This window comes from Tiliqua scincoides, chromosome 3 (genome assembly GCF_035046505.1).
Source record: "Tiliqua scincoides isolate rTilSci1 chromosome 3, rTilSci1.hap2, whole genome shotgun sequence".
NCBI lineage: Eukaryota > Metazoa > Chordata > Lepidosauria > Squamata > Scincidae > Tiliqua > Tiliqua scincoides.
In genome coordinates this window covers 190,831,318-190,847,692 of record NC_089823.1, presented here as the reverse complement: position 1 = coordinate 190,847,692, position 16,375 = coordinate 190,831,318, and the positions used below count along the sequence as shown (strand labels likewise).

At 44.6% G+C, this 16,375-nt stretch overlaps 1 protein-coding gene across 1 annotated transcript in view; it reads right to left on the bottom strand.

The window, feature by feature from the left end:
* The window catches only part of LCOR (ligand dependent nuclear receptor corepressor), a 69,118-nt gene that overhangs the window by 10,590 nt on the left and 42,153 nt on the right, over positions 1-16,375 (bottom strand). The gene's annotated exons all lie outside the window — the stretch shown is intronic.

Genomic DNA, 16,375 nt, shown 5'->3' with positions numbered 1-16,375 from the left:
CCAACTGTGTCAAAGCTGCTTGCACAAACAGTTGGTTGCTCCATGTGCTTGTCACCAACAGACTCAGACCACACCATAACAGATAGGGTGGTGGTGGGCTGGGTTGTAGGTGGTTTCAGGTGGAAAAGTGGGAAGGCAGGGGGTGGTTTAGGGGGTAGGAAGGGGAAGATCTCAGAAGCAGGTGTGCACACTGAATCCTATCCCTGTTTCCCAGCCCAAACCTACCTCCTTCATGTACTTGGACTTTTGCCTGCAAAAATGGCTGGTGTGGGTCCAAGAAGACCCACCTGTGATCAGATGGCTTACCAGGAAGTAGGTAAAAATTATTTTTACTTGTGCCTTGCTGGCCACCTCATCGCCCCCTCACCATAGCATGCAGCGTGTGCTCTGTTGGTGCAGCTGCATGCTACAGTTGCGAACCTACCATAAGGTCTGATGGGGCAAAAGCCCCAGGCGTGAGGCACCAGGACCCTGCGGAAGTCTCTCTGAGGCTCCCAACGGAAGCAGAAACTGTGCTTCTGGTTTCCCAGAAGCACAGTTTATAGCGTCGGGGAACCTTACAGAGGTTTCCCCAACGTGTTCCTGGGTCGCGCAAGGCTCTATGAGCCTCAGGTGAGGGGGGTGGATTTCTGTGGGGGAGCGCCATCATGGACCCTTGCCCTGGGCGTGGGGTTGGGGAGGTCCACTGTTGGCATGCTATGGGCTGGCAGGGGGTAAGATTAGGCTGTTAGGGTCCAATCCTATCCAACTTTCCAGCACTGATGCAGTTGTTTCTACAGGATATACACTGCATCTTACGAGAGGGGGGAGAATCATGGAGGCCTCCTCAAGATAAGGGAATGTTTTCCCTTTTCCTCAGGGCTGCACTGCAGCTCTGAAAAGTTGGATATGATTGGGCCCTTAGTTTACCAGTTTTATTGAAATGTAAAATCAATATGTTTTAAATAGGATGTCAGACAAACAGTTATTTAGAAACTGAAGGAAGGTTCAATCAAAATGCCCATACTAATGATTTAAACTAAGCTTTCCATTTGGCAATTTAACTCAACCTGCCTTGCCCAAAGTTGGTTTATCCTCAATAAACTAAAAAATGCCAAACACTTAACTGAAACCCTATCACAGTGTACATTATCTAGGAACTCTCTAATGCAGACAGCTTGCTTACTTCTTCTATTGGACTCTTTCAAAATGCACAGTGTCCACAGCTACAGCAGTACTGTTAGTGAGAATTAAGAGCTCAATTCTATCCAACTTTCCAGGGCAGGTGCTGCAGTAATGCATTCCTGTGGAAAGGGAACAAACATTCCCTTACCTGGGGAAGCCCCTGTGATTGCCCTGCCTACCACAGGATGCAGCGCAATACCCCATTATACCGGCTACACCAGCGCTGGAAAGTCGGATAGGATTTGGCTCTTAGACATTAATAGCCAGTATGTAATGTAGTTCTTGGGGCAAAACCCAACAGAGAAGATGAAAAAGAAAGAGGATCAGGGTTGGTTTCAATCTGTACAAATACTGCCAGAGAAGAAAGACATAAAGTTGACAAAAAATATTGACATAAAAAAAAATGCATAGAGCAGGAAAAATCTTCACCATAATATTCTCTGGTTCTTCATCCTAGCCAGAGCCCTCCTTATTTCTTTTACAGAGCCTTACTTTTTAAGCTTTCCTTAGTGTGTACCACCTTGCATTTTTTCACCTAACTTCTTCAGACATAGTTGGGATTCTTGCTCTTACAAAACATACCCGGCACATGCCTGATCTCATCTGAAGCTAAGCAGGGTCAGGCCTCGTTAGTACTTGGATGGGAGACCATCTGGGAATACCAGATGCTGTAGGCTTATACCATAGTCTTTCGAGACTGAAGGTTGCCAACCAAAAAAACCCCCAAAACATGGAAGTAGTACCAGAGTACTAGAAAGATGACATTTATAGAACCACCTGTCTCTGTTTAGCTTTCTGTTTATTTCAAGGGTCTTTTGAACAAGCAAGCAGGAGGAGTTTGAGGCACTCCTCCTCATAGATTTACAGCTTAATCCTAACTACACTTAAGAACATAAGAACAGCCCCACTGGATCAGGCCATAGGCCCATCTAGTCCAGCTTCCTGTATCTCACAGCGGCCCACCAAATGCCCCAGGGAGCACACCAGATAACAAGAGACCTCATCCTGGTGCCCTCCCTTGCATCTGGCATTCTGACATAACCCATTTCTAAAATCAGGAGGTTGCGCATACACATCATGGCTTGTACCCCGTAATGGATTTTTCCTCCAGAAACTTGTCCAATCCCCTTTTAAAGGCGTCTAGGCTAGACGCCAGCACCACATCCTGTGGCAAGGAGTTCCACAGACCGACCACACGCTGAGTAAAGAAATATTTTCTTTTGTCTGTCCTAACCCGCCCAACACTCAATTTTAGTGAATGTCCCCTGGTTCTGGTATTATGTGAGAGTGTAAAGAGCATCTCCCTATCCACTCTGTCCATCCCCTGCATAATTTTGTATGTCTCAATCATGTCCCCCCCAGGCGTTTCTTTTCTAGGCTGAAGAGGCCCAAACACCGTAGCCTTTCCTCATAAGGAAGGTGCCCCAGCCCCGTAATCATCTTAGTCGCTCTCTTTTGCACCTTTTCCATTTCCACTATGTCTTTTTTGAGATGCGGCGACCAGAACTGGACACAATACTCCAGGTGTGGCCTTACCATAGATTTGTACAATGGCATTATAATACTAGCCGTTTTGTTCTCAATACCCTTCCTAATGATCCCAAGCATAAGAATTGGCCTTCTTCACTGCCGCCGCACATTGGGTCGACACTTTCATCGACCTGTCCACCACCACCCCAAGATCTCTCTCCTGATATGTCACAGACAGCTCAGAACCCATCAGCCTATATCTAAAGTTTTGATTTTTTGCCCCAATGTGCATGACTTTACACTTACTGACATTGAAGCGCATCTGCCATTTTGCTGCCCATTCTGCCAGTCTGGAGAGATCCTTCTGGAGCTCCTCACAATCACTTCTGGTCTTCACCACTCGGAAAAGTTTGGTGTCGTCTGCAAACTTAGCCACTTCACTGCTCAACCCTGTCTCCAGGTCATTTATGAAGAGGTTGAAAAGCACCGGTCCCAGGACAGATCCTTGGGGCACACCGCTTTTCACCTCTCTCCATTGTGAAAATTGCCCATTGACACCCACTCTCTGCTTCCTGGCCTCCAACCAGTTCTCAATCCATGAGAGGACCTGTCCTCTAATTCCCCGACTGTGGAGTTTTTTCAGTAGCCTTTGGTGAGGGACCGTGTCAAACGCCTTCTGAAAGTCCAGATATATAATGTCCACGGGTTCTCCCAAATCCACATGCCTACTGACCTTTTCAAAGAATTCTATAAGGTTCGTGAGGCAAGACTTACCCTTACAGAAGCCATGCTGACTCTCCCTCAGCAAGGCCTGTTCGTCTATGTGTTTTGAGATCCTATCTTTGATGAGGCATTCCACCATCTTACCCGGTATGGAAGTTAGGCTGACCGGCCTATAGTTTCCTGGGTCCCCCCTCTTTCCCTTTTTAAAAATAGGTGTGACATTTGCTATCCTCCAATCTTCTGGCACCGTGGCCATTTTGAGGGACAAGTTGCATACCTTAGTCAAGAGATCTGCAACTTCATTCTTCAATTCCTTAATAACTCTTGGGTGGATGCCATCAGGACCCGGTGACTTATTGATCTTTAATTTATCAATGAGGTCTGAAACATCTTCTCTTTTAACCTCTATCTGACTTAACTCCTCGGTCAGGAGGGGCCGTTCGGGCAGCGGTATCTGCCCGAGGTCTTCTGCCGTGAAGACAGATGCAAAGAACTCATTTAATTTCTCTGCCATCTCTCAGTCTCCTTTTATCTCCCCTTTCCCTCCCTCACCATCCAGAGGGCCAACCGCTTCTCTGTCGGGTTTCCTGCTTCTAACATATTTGAAGAAGCTTTTATTATTCCCCTTAATGTTGCTGGCCATGCGTTCCTCATAGTCTCGCTTCGCCTCCCGTATCACCTTCCTACATTTCTTTTGCCACAGTTTATGTTCCTTTTTATTCTCCTCAATAGGGCAAGACTTCCATTTACGGAAGGAAGCTTCCTTGCCCTTCACAGCTTCTCTAACTTGGCTGGTTAGCCATGCGGGCACTCTCCTGGATTTAGTGGAACCCTTCTTTCTTTGCGGTATACACCTCTGCTGGGCCTCTATTACTGTTGTTTTAAGCAGCCTCCATGCACTCTGGAGAGATTGGACTCTTTTTACCCTCCCTTTCAACCTCCTTCTAACCAGCCTCCTCATTTGGGGGAAGTCCGCCCGTCGGAAGTCAAGGGTTTTTGTTAGAGATTTGCCTGGTATTCTTCCCCCAACCTGCATGTCAAAACGGATCGCAGCATGATCACTGTTCCCCAATGGCTCAGTAACGTTTACATCTCTAACCAGGTCCTGCATACCGCACAATATTAAATCCAGAGTCACCTGTCCTCTGGTGGGCTCCGTGACTAGCTGCTCTAAGCCACAGTCATTTAGCACGTCAAGAAATCCGGTTTCCTTATCGTGACCAGAACACAAATTGATCCAGTCAATATGAGGATAATTGAAATCCCCCATGATTACAACTCTGTCCCTCCTTGTCACCTCCCTGATCTGTTTCCTCATTTCAAGGTCCCCATCCAATTTCTGGTCTGGAGGATGATAGCACGCCCCCAGTATTACATCGCTGCACAAGCCTGGTAATTTAACCCACAGAGATTCTACGGTGGAGTAGGACCCACCTTCAATCTCTACTTTGCTGGATTCTATCCCTTCCATAACATAAAGGGCCACCCCACCTCCAACACGCCCCTGCCCGTCCCTCCTGTAGAGTTTATAGCCCGGGATTGCGGTATCCCACTGATTCTCCGCATTCCACCAGGTTTCCGTTATGCCCACTATGTCAATGTTTTCCCTTGTCAGCAGACATTCCAGTTCTCCCACCTTTGCTCGTAGACTTCGGGCATTCGCATAAAAGCATTTGTAGACGGAATGCCCGAGGATGGGCTGCTTATTCGCTCCTTTGTCCCCGCATCCTCTCAGTGTGCCAAACCGTCTATCACATCCCATCACGCTACCTTTCCCAATTTCTTCTCCTACTCTGCCTTTGTCTTGTTGTTCTCTAACCTCCCCATCCTCATCCCATAGGGATGAGGAGTCCCGAACCGGATGCCCCTCGGCTCCTGTCGGCCTTCCCCCAGGGATCAGTTTAAAAGCTGCTCTGCCACCTTTTTAATGTTATGCGCCAGCAGTCTGGTTCCATTCTGGTTCAAGTGGAGCCCGTCCCTCTTGTACAGGCCCCGCTTGTCCCAAAACGTTCCCCAGTGCCTAACGAATCTAAACCCCTCCTCCCTACACCACCAACTCATCCATGCATTGAGACCCCTGATCTCCGCCTGCCTAGCTGGCCCTGCGCGTGGAACAGGTAGCACTTCAGAGAACGCTACCTTTGAGGTCCTGGCTTTCAGCTTCCTGCCTAAAAGCCTAAATTTGGCCTCCAGGACCTCCCAGCTACACTTGCCCACTTACCCAAAGGACAGTCTCACTCACTGATTTTACTAGAACCGACCCCCAGAGTAGTAGTAGTTATTGTTGTCTCAACCAGTAAGCACAGATGGCCAAACTAAAAGGACAGATGTGCATTTTTGGAGACTGAGAGACAGAATCTTTCACTATTTCATCTGTAACCATCTTACTATACAGGTGTGCCCCTGAATTCACCCCCCTACTATACAGGTGTGCCCCTACTATACAGGCGTAACCATTCCAGAACCTCCCATGGTTATGTGAAACTGCAAATATCGGCAAACACCTCCTCCCTTCCTTCCAGAACGGAGGGACATCTGTCTGAGGCTTCTGCCGGGCTCAGGCTGAGCCTGACAGTAAAAAAAACACTACTTCTGGTTTCTCTGTTGGTCTTAGTCTGAACCAGGCAGAGGCCACGGAAGGACATGTAGAGTTCTCTTCACCTCCAGACCTGATCCGCAGATAACTGAATCTGTGGATATGGGATCTGCAGATACAGGGGCCCCCTATATAATTAAGTTTAGTTCCAGAGTTCCCCAGTTCCCAGAATTCCTTGAATTACCATACCCAGTGGAAAAGGAGCTCACAGTGATTGGGCAGGACTTCTGGTGTGAAGCCACACACCTATGCATGTGCTTTATTTCCAGTCTAACTGCTCAAATGCGGCTACCTTTCATAAATAGGTGGAGAACTTAAAGTAGACCATGACTGCTTCACATTTGAAAAAGTCTACGATCCTTATCAGAAATAAGTCGACATGAGACCTTTACTTTACAGGCACTCTACTAGAATTTACAATTCAGCTAAAGTAGCACAGATTTTGTTAGCTTCCCCTTTTGAAGGGTATGGAGAAGACGGAGATACCAAATTACTGTGTGATTTTTCCAAGGTCATGAAGCAAGACATAAAGGTAGCTAGGAAGAGTCCAGAATCCTGCTGCCTTTTGACATAGTCCACAGCTTTCTAGTTTCTAAGACTTATTTGTCAGCTGCCGGAACATGCTGCGTAAATGTGATTGCTTTCTATATAATACCCAGTTATTTGGTGTAGCAAAGTGATCCATGCATCTGCCTCTTTGGGGAGAGAGTCTTTCTTTTTAAACTTGCCAGTGAAGAGAATGAACTGAGAATACCAGTACATCAGAAGGAATAAGAATTTGTACAGGAGGTCCCCAGTATCCGTGGATTCACTTATCCATGGATTGGGTCCACAGGGTCCCCCTGCACACACCCCCAGCGCGCGCCCCCTCTAGAGGTGAGGGAGCTCCCCTTGCCTCCAGAGGGTCCTCTGAGCCTTATAAGGCATTAAAAAGTCACTTCCAGTTATACGAAAAAACTGAAAGTGACTTTTTCATTGAGACGTCTGTGGCCTTTCCTGGGCTCTGAGGACCCTCAGGAGGCAAGGGAAGTGTTTGCCAGTATCCGTGGTTTCAGTTAACCATGGGGAGTTCTGGAATGGAACCCTCGCAAATACCGGGGCATGTCTGTATTTTCCTATGCATTTCTTACGGGCAGTGGGAGGAGAATTCAAATCCTAATTTCATGAGACCCTGACTTAGGATAGTCTAATATAAAAGCATCCTTCGTCCATGATCACAAGTTATTTGTTTTCATTATCCCTTTTGCTGCAGTACCTTACTGATCTGTTATATCTTAGCTCCACACAGCTTTCTTTTCTTTATTTTAGAATCACACCAAGCAGCTCAGAACCACTGCTGAGATAACGCATAATTTCACAGGGCTGCAGACCACCTGTTGCAGATTTTACTCCACCACCTCCTAATCTGGGGATTCTTATAGCATCTGCCACAGCTTTCCCCAGGTCAGCCATCATTGCTTCTTATTCCAGCATGACATTGAGTATGGAAAAAAAAAAATTCAAGGGGCAGTAAGCTGCCATTTGTACAAACACAACTGTTGCCATGCAACAGTCGCAGTGCCACAATTAATGCTTTTCAGAATTTGCTGTGCTATGGAGTTATTTGCATAGCTGGATACTGGAACATGTCTATTTGCACAGAGCTGTCACTGGTTGGTGTTTTGTTCTCAATTAGTATGTATACAGAAATCCCTATACATGCATATGCAGGCTAAGCTTGGGGGGAGGGGTTTGTTCTAAAGGATGCACATGTGCTGTGATGGTTGTGCTCCCCTTGTTCCCCTCTCCACATCTATTTCTCTTAAAGAAAGTCTCATTATAAGGTTCAGTAGGAAAGAGGCTTCTCTGAGACACTTTGAAATCAGTGCCATTGCAGAAAGACCCATCATTTCTTCATCTAAGGCAGTGGTTTTCAAACTTTTTAGCACTTTTTAGAATGACAGTCTGTCAGAACCCATCGGATGTGATGTCATTAACCTGGAAGTGATGTCATGGCCGGAAGTCCATGGCCAGAAGACATCATCAAGCAAGAAAATTTTTAACACCGTCATATGAAAAAATCAGATCAAATCTATCAATTAAGAATGTAAGTAAATTACAAATTTATAATAGGTATCAAAATGTATTTAAAACGAAGAACCCTCCCAATCCTTCCAAGCAATTGTTGATCTATTTTAAAAAAAAATTCCCCAAACATCCCAAAGTCTGCAATTCAGGGCTTTTCAAACTGGGGCGTCGCAACACCCCAGCCTGTAGGCCCTGGTCTCTGCCCCCTTAAGGGGCGGGGGCAGCCTGGAGGCAGGGAGGAGGCAGCAGTGCAATCCTGGGGATCCCAGGATCTTCCACTTTAGCGGAGGCGGGGCACGATCGCTCCGCTTTTACATTCACTGCTGCGGGGAGCCCTGCCAAGGTCGCACCGGGCTCCCCACACCCTGGGGAGGCTGCAGGAGGTTTGGGTAAGTGCACCCAAGCCCCTGCAGCCCCCTGAGTGGTGCGATCCTGGGGATCACGCTGCTGCCTTCCACCCGCCCCTGTTGCCTCCCCCCCGCCCACGCGAGCACTTACAGTGGCTCAAACTCTCCATGAGAGTTTGAAAACCACTGCTGCAATCCTATCCACACTTACCAGGGAGTAAGCCTCACTGACTATCATTGTTAAAAGCATACACATAGTAGCATGTTAAAACTACAGATCTATAACATTTCCCCAAATGCAGTCATTTGGTAGCATCAAGTCTAATATATTAAAAATAAAATACACATTGAAATGAATGGGGACCCACCTGAAATTGGCTCATGAACCACATAGTGAGTCCCGACCCACAGTTTGAGAAACACTGATCTAAGGGATCAGGAAACCAGGTTCTATGAGGCACAGTTAAAAAGAGCTTGATATGTTTATCCTGGAGAAGACTAAGAGGAGACATAATAGCCATCTTCAAGTAGCTGAAGGGCTACCACACAAAAGACAGGAGGACTTAATCTCTGTAGCTCCCAAGGATTCAACTAGAACCAATGGCTTGAACCTACAGGGAAGTAGTTTTAAGCTAGATGTGAGAAAGAATTTTGCTACTCTAAGAGCTGTCTGACACTGGAATAGTTCTCATATAGTAGTGGGCTCTCCTCCATTGGGAGTTTACAAGCCAAGACTGGATGGTCACTAGTCAGGAACAGTTTCGTGCATTGAGCAAAGGGTTGGACTTGATGACTTCCAAAGTACCTTCCAACTCTAACATTCCATGATTTTATGGGTCCAGCCAAGACACTAGTCCAAGTCAACCGGCCTGTAGGCATGCAGCAGATGCCTGGGCACCCAAACTAGTGACGTCACAAGCTCTTAAGTTTCTCTCTCCCTCTCTATGTGTCCTCACTCAACTCCTGAGGATTAGAGAGGTCTGATGGACTCTTCAAGCTGGTCATGGAGTATGTTCAGTTAGGGAACAGTGAGAGTTATAACATGTCAGGGAATTATTTTTGCTTTTCAATTTGCCTGTAATTGCCACGCAAAAAATAGTTGTATTTTCTAAGATCTGCACCCAAGCACCAGGCAACACCAATTTCCTGGCTTGTTTTATTCTTTTCTCCTTGTATTATCCAACCTTACTCTATTTCCTGTAGTTTTATCTGACTGAGGTTGATTGAACTAAGTCATACCCCAGGCTAGGTTAGGTTAGGTTTTTGGGAAATTATTCACAGAATTGGAAGGGAGCTTTCTGGGGATGGTCTCTCTGACTTTGCCCTTGACAGCAGAATCTACTGATTTGGTCCTGGCCTTAAGGGAGATCTGGGAAAGGGGGAAGGTGTCAGCACAGGGGCTCTACCCGTATCACCACACATAAGAATTTATGGAAATTTCTAGAGTAGAATCAAGAAATCAGCTGCAACAGGAAGTATCTCTAAGCTTTCGTTAGGTGGAGGTTATAACTGTGGACACATACACATCTTTAACTCAGTTTTGCTCTTATATATAGAATCACCAATATCCTTCTCTGTTTTGCTTAGAAAACTTAACAGCAGCCACCCCATCTTCTTCCCACTCTTGTTGAATAAAACCAGGCTGCATGCATCTTTCCCAGATTCAGAAAAGAGATAGATCGTTTTGTCTGTGTCTCCCCCCTCCAAAAAAAACCCTTCAAAAGTCTAATTTGCATTTTTACTTTACCCCCACCCAGCCCCTAATTGTGACTTTTCTTTCTCTGTTTAGAACCTTGGAAAATCAACTAGACAGATTATAAGTTTACAGGTATGTTTTGTACCTCAGAGGCACAAAAAACAGCAGCAGAACAAAAGTTCAAGGCTAAGTGTTTCTGTTCCTTTCAGATCACTCTAAGGACTTCGATTATAGCTCTGCAAAAAACAACAAGACATAACCACAAACTTATAAAACCCAGCCCTGTATTTTTTGCTAGCAGTAGGGAGATAGTTCTCCCTTTCCCTCTTTTGCTTCTAGCAGCTGTCTTGCAAGACAGATTTTCAGAATTAGAGACCCCAGCACCCTGCTGCAACAGGGTTGCATTGCGGCCCATCAAACTAAGGGGACAATTGAAGTACTGTACAGTAATCACCTCCTAAAAAATTAAGAGAATATGAATTGGCCTGAGTTTGCCTCAGGATAGAAATGGGTTTGAGCTTTTTAGATCAATAAAAAAATGGCATCTCTATTCAGTATCCCCTTGTGAATGTTGATAGAGAACTTTGCTGAATACAACGCCGCAACAAGGATAGCCAATTCAAAGTTGCTCGAAAAACCCCAAGCACACATGGATGGACTGAGAAAAAGTTGTTTAGTTACATCAAAGGCACTTTCATAAAGGACACCATGAATATATTTTATTCCAGAATTACTGAAAAAAGTGTTTTACACAAGAAAGAAAGCCATCTTAAAATGCAAGTGGCCCTGTGTAGTCTGGCTGCCCCAGACCCTCGTGGGTTGACGAGAATAAGTTGCGCTGCCTGAACAGGGGGCAAGGCTTGAGTCAGGTGCACCCCCAGCCACAGGGACAGAGGCATTTCTGGTGCCTCTCAATGATCCAGCCTCCACACTACAGGAGCTTCTTTGTGTTTGAAAAGGTCAGCAGGCAGGTGGATGCGGGAGAACCTGTGGGTATTATATATCTGGATTTTCAGAAGGCGTCTGACACGGTCCCTCAACAAAGGCTGCTGAGGAAACTCCACAGTCAGAGAATTAGAGAGCAGGTCCTCTCATGGATTAGGAACTGGTTGAGGATCAGGAAGCAGAGAGTGGATGTCAATGGTCAATTTTCACAGCGGAGAGAGATGAAAAGCGGTGTGCCCCATGGATCAGTCCTAGGGCCGGTGCTTTTCAACCTGTTCATAAATGACCTGGAGACAGGGTTAAAGCAGCAAGGGGTTAAGTTTGTGGATGACACCCAACTTTTTCGAGTGGTGAAGGATCTCTCCAAACTGGGAGAATGGACAGCAAAATGGCAGATTTTGGAAGTATAATTGCCAAAAAAAATCAAAACTTCACATACAGGTTAATGGGTCCTGTGCTGTCTATGACAGATTAGGAGAGGGATCCTGGGGTGCTAGTGGACAGCACAATAAAAGCGTCAACCCAACGTGCGGCAGTGGTGAAGGCTAATTAATTCTATGCTTGGGATCATTAGAAAAGGTATTGAGAATAAAATGGCTATTATAACGCCATTGTACAAATCAATGGTAAGGCCACACCTAGAGTATTGCGTCCAGTTCTGGTCACCAGATCTCAAAAAGGATATAATGGAAATGGAAAAGGTGCAAAAAGAGCAACTAAAATGATTACTTTGCTGGGGCATCTCCCTTATGAGGAAAGGCTACAGCGTTTGTGGCTCTTCAATCTAGAAAAGAGGCCCCTGAGGGGGGGGACATGATTGAGACATACAAAATTATGCAAGGGATTGATAGAGTGGGTAAAGAGATGCTTTTTTGGCTCTCACACAACACCAGAACCAGGGGACATCTGCTAAAATTGAGTGATGGGAGAGTTAGGAGAGACAAAAGAAAATATTTCTTTACTCAGCATGCTGTTAGTATGTGGGACTCCTTGCCACAGGATGTGGTGATGGCATCTGGCATATATGCCTTTAAAAGGGGATTGAACAAATTTCTGGAGGAAAAGTCCATCATGTGTATGTATGTACAAGCTCCTGATTTTAAAAGTAGGTTACCTCAGAATGCCAGGGTGCAAGCGAATGGCAACAGGATGCAGGTCTCTTGTTGTCTTGTGTGCTCTCTGAGGCATTTGGTGGACCACTGTGAGAAACTGGAAGCTGGACTAGATGTGCCTATGGCCTGATCCAGCAAGGCTATTCTTATGTTCTGATTATAACTGTAGGCAATGCAGTTTTTTTTTACAATTCTGTTTACAGAAGCAGGAAATGCAAAAGAATGATTTGTGTCAATTATGAAAATGACATACACATTTTATTATTAGCCACATTCCAGACAGATCAACTTATGCATCAGAATTTCAAAAACATTGCCTGCAGTCTGGTGCATGCTGAGTGCCCACTCCCCAACAAGGGCTGGTCACTCAAATACAGAGCAGGTGCAGAGATTCTATGAAACTTCTGTAAACCCACCAGAAGGTATGGTGAGGAAAAAGAATTTCATGCATCAAGTAGCCTGTAGCAAGGAAGGTTCTTTGTATGCAGTTATAAAAATCACAGCCAAATACTTGAGGCCAGGGCTGTTAGTCCTGCAAAACCTCTTTATTTCTGTTGTCTCAGATGACTTTTTTTGGGATTAACAAACTCTATATATGAGCAAGAATGATCAAGTAAGTTTTATTTTCTATAGTGATTCACAGCTTGCTTGATGACAAAGAAGGCAAGCCAGAATTTTAGACCTTCCAAGAGGAACTGAAGTGTTGTACATTACAAAAAAATATCCACAACCTTCTTCATTGCCTGAATGCAAATCAGGCCAGATAAGCCTTTTGCCTTTGCAACCTAAAATGCAAGTGTATTGGAGCCATGTCTTCTCTTTCTTTCCAGAGGGTTCTGCTCTCCCCCCCACCTCACCCCCTTTTCCCCATACAACATTTTAATCACCAGCTGTGACGCATCTAACAGCCTTCTAGTGGCTAATTGAAAAATGTTATCATTCAGTCCATCCCTTTAAAACCAAGGCAGATTTATCATGCTGAAACATTAACCCACATACTGCTTTCATTTCAAGGGCTTTTCACAATAGTCCTTGCTAATTTTTCTGATTATCAAGGACGTTGGGGACCATTCCTTTTTTTTAACCTCCTCTGAGTGAATGTACTGTGTTCCTTCCGCTGATAGTGCAAATACCACTGACTTACAGCTGGGCTTCAAGGCAGCTACCAAACAGGTAGACAGCACTTTATGGAATAGAACCACAGCTTGCGAGCTGATGAATTTATGCAAGTTAAAAGCAAAAAACAAAAATAAATGCAAAACCTGGAAAAAAATGTTCTCAAGCTAACAATTCAAGCACACATTATCACAAATGATCCCCTATGGCTAAACTACAAACTACACATGGGCTCTCTAATTGAAAGCAATCTCTGCTATATAAAAAAGATGATTGGAAGGGGAATGAAAAGCGCACTTGGTTTGCTGTTTCTTTTCCCTTGTACCCTTATCCTCCCCATTTTGGGAGATGTGCAAACTTATGTATGAAGTATGTACATCTCCAAGCTGGGGAAAAATATGGAGCTGCAGATGTGTGTTTTTTTTTAACAAGACAGAGGTGCAGCAAAAGGCTCACATGCTTCCTGTTCCCAGTGCTTCTGTTTTTAGGAACATGATCTGGATGACCATGGAGGACAAAAAAATCTGCTTAGGTTTCCTTTGCTTTACTTTCATCATGAGATCTGCAGCAGAAATAGACAACAGACTTCACAGTCACAGTCTTACCCAAATTTATGCTCTTATACTCCTTTCATTCATATCAGTACAAAACACTTCATTCACCAATTCCTGGTGAACGGTATCTTAACTCACTATCTTCCAGGTGATGTTGACAAGTAAAATTAATAATACTTGCTGTAGCTTTGGTATTATAAGAATAGTTCAAACTCTATCATGATGCTTCATCCTTGTAGAGCTCAGGACACATTATATCAGTGGTATAAAACCTGTAGGGCCTACAACCCTATGGGGTGCATGAAGGGATTTCATGGCATACATGAGATTTCAGAATTAAGAAATTTTGCTTTGATACACGTTTTCCCCATTACTGAAATGTAATGCTTTTAAAAAATGTCCTGTGTTTTGCCATATGTGAACAATAGCGCTTCAGGAAAAAAATTACTGAAAAAAAATATTTTGGGAGTGCACGAACAGTTCAAAATTCTCCTGGGGGTCCACAAGGCACAAAAAGTTTACGAACCTCTGCATTATATAAGGGTGATTTGTTTCCATCTAAAAGGAGGATAAACTGCAACTGAAAATCTCTTTTTTAGGGTCTTGGTACTGAAATGAGTGGTGAAAGAGGCGGCAAGGGTTTTTTATCATTTGAACTGCTTTAATGACAAAGATTTTAGCTCCAGTGACCTTGGAGTGGTTTGAAAACATTCAGACAGTGCCTGTGTAGCACTCCTGTGCTGAAGCAGTGGAACACCTGTGTGCATCAGAGCTCACTATCCAACTTTCAGTGACTGCACCTCCTCTTCTCAGATTGTCATGCTCTCCTGCTTTAAATTAATATTAGCAAATTCTGTAATCAATAGATTGCTTCTAGAGAAACACAAATTGTTGCCGTCTCTCAAATACGTAAGCCTCACAGGCAGCATTTTATCTGCACCAACATAAACAGAGCTCTTTTATTTGGTTTATGCTTCTAATCCTTCCAAAAACATTATGCACATTTGCTCTCATTTTCTGCTCTTCTTCAATTTTCATGTACCTTCATTTTCATTTCATACTTGGTTTTGTTCCACTCTATTAAAAATATTTCCTATCTTGCTAAGTAGGGGCAGTGGGATGGTGGCTCAGAGGCAGGGAGGAGGCACAGACGGCTGATCAGGGAGGGGGTGGGATCAGTGAAGGCCTCCTCCACCATATACTAGACTCACTACTGGGCCTGATAGCCTTACATGGGTCTGCTTGGACTTCTGCCAGCTAAATAGCTGGCATTCCGAGCAGCCCCACAGGGCAGGTTGGGGTGTTACCTAGGGTAAGGAGAAAAATATCTTACACTGAGGAAAACTTAAGACTGCTCCTAAGTTGTGTTAGATGCAGTGGAGGCCATGTGGCCCCATGGCAGTTTAGGATTGGGCTGCCCATCTGCTCAATGCTATTCCCCATCACTATCTGATACTTTACTATCTGATAATAGTGCTACCAGCATCTCCTACTGGCTGCCTCTTTTCCCTTCCGTAACAAGTAGCACAGTAAGCTCTGTCACATGAATTACAAATAAATAAGCTATTGTTGATTTGTAGAGCATTTCCTATTAGTGAGATCAAATATTGAGTTATGAAGGCAAGCATGGAGCTCAGCAACATACTGAGCAGACTGAAGTGCTGCCAGTTACAACTCTCAGTAATGCATAAAAGGCATAAGAATTTTAAATGAAGTAACATTGTGTGAGCTTATCTACAAGCATTTCAGGCATGGCTTTTACTTATAGGTAGAGGTATTTGTTTCCAGTGAATAAGACAGAATTACAGCCTAAGACAGGAATGTCAAACTCATTTCATATAGTGGGCTCAATAGCATTCATGGTGCCTGCTCAAGGCCAGAAGTGACATCATTAAGCAGGAAGTGATGTCATTAAATAGATGATGGCCAGAATGATGGCTACTTTGGTCTCACATAGAAATGCATTAGCTGCAAAAGACAGAAGAGAAAATGGTGCAAATCTTGATCATATTTTCAAGATATGGGGCAGCCCTAAAATCATGTGAGTTGCCTTCAGCAGTGCCACTTCTGCCACGTCACATTGCAGCTCAGCAGCTCAGAAGTGGTCTGTGAAGTTATGCTTTGGTAGAAGCAGCATCTCACACCTCTTGGCCTGCTCCCCACCTTCTGAGCTCTCCTTCTGTCCTTCCCTTTCAGAGCCTCAGCAGAAGTGGCACTGCTGAAAGGATACCAACATCTTTGGGAGCTCTAGGAGATCAAATTATCACAGGAGTTGGATAAAGAGCTTCTGGGGGTTGCATCTGGCCCATGGGCATTATGTTCAACACCCTCGGCCTAAGTTTTAATGAACACAATGGGCTTACTTCTGAGTAAATAAATAACACCATTTTCAAACCCCTCCACTTATAGGCTCTGTATCAGGCTAATTTGTCAATGCCAATATTAATTACAGTATTTATATACCTTTTTTCATAGATTCAGGGCATTTTGCATAGGCTAGAAATAAACCCTATTTTTCAACTGGGTTTTTCAAGTATTGCTCCATGAGAAAGCCTCATAGAACCCTCCATTTCTCCAGATCAGTG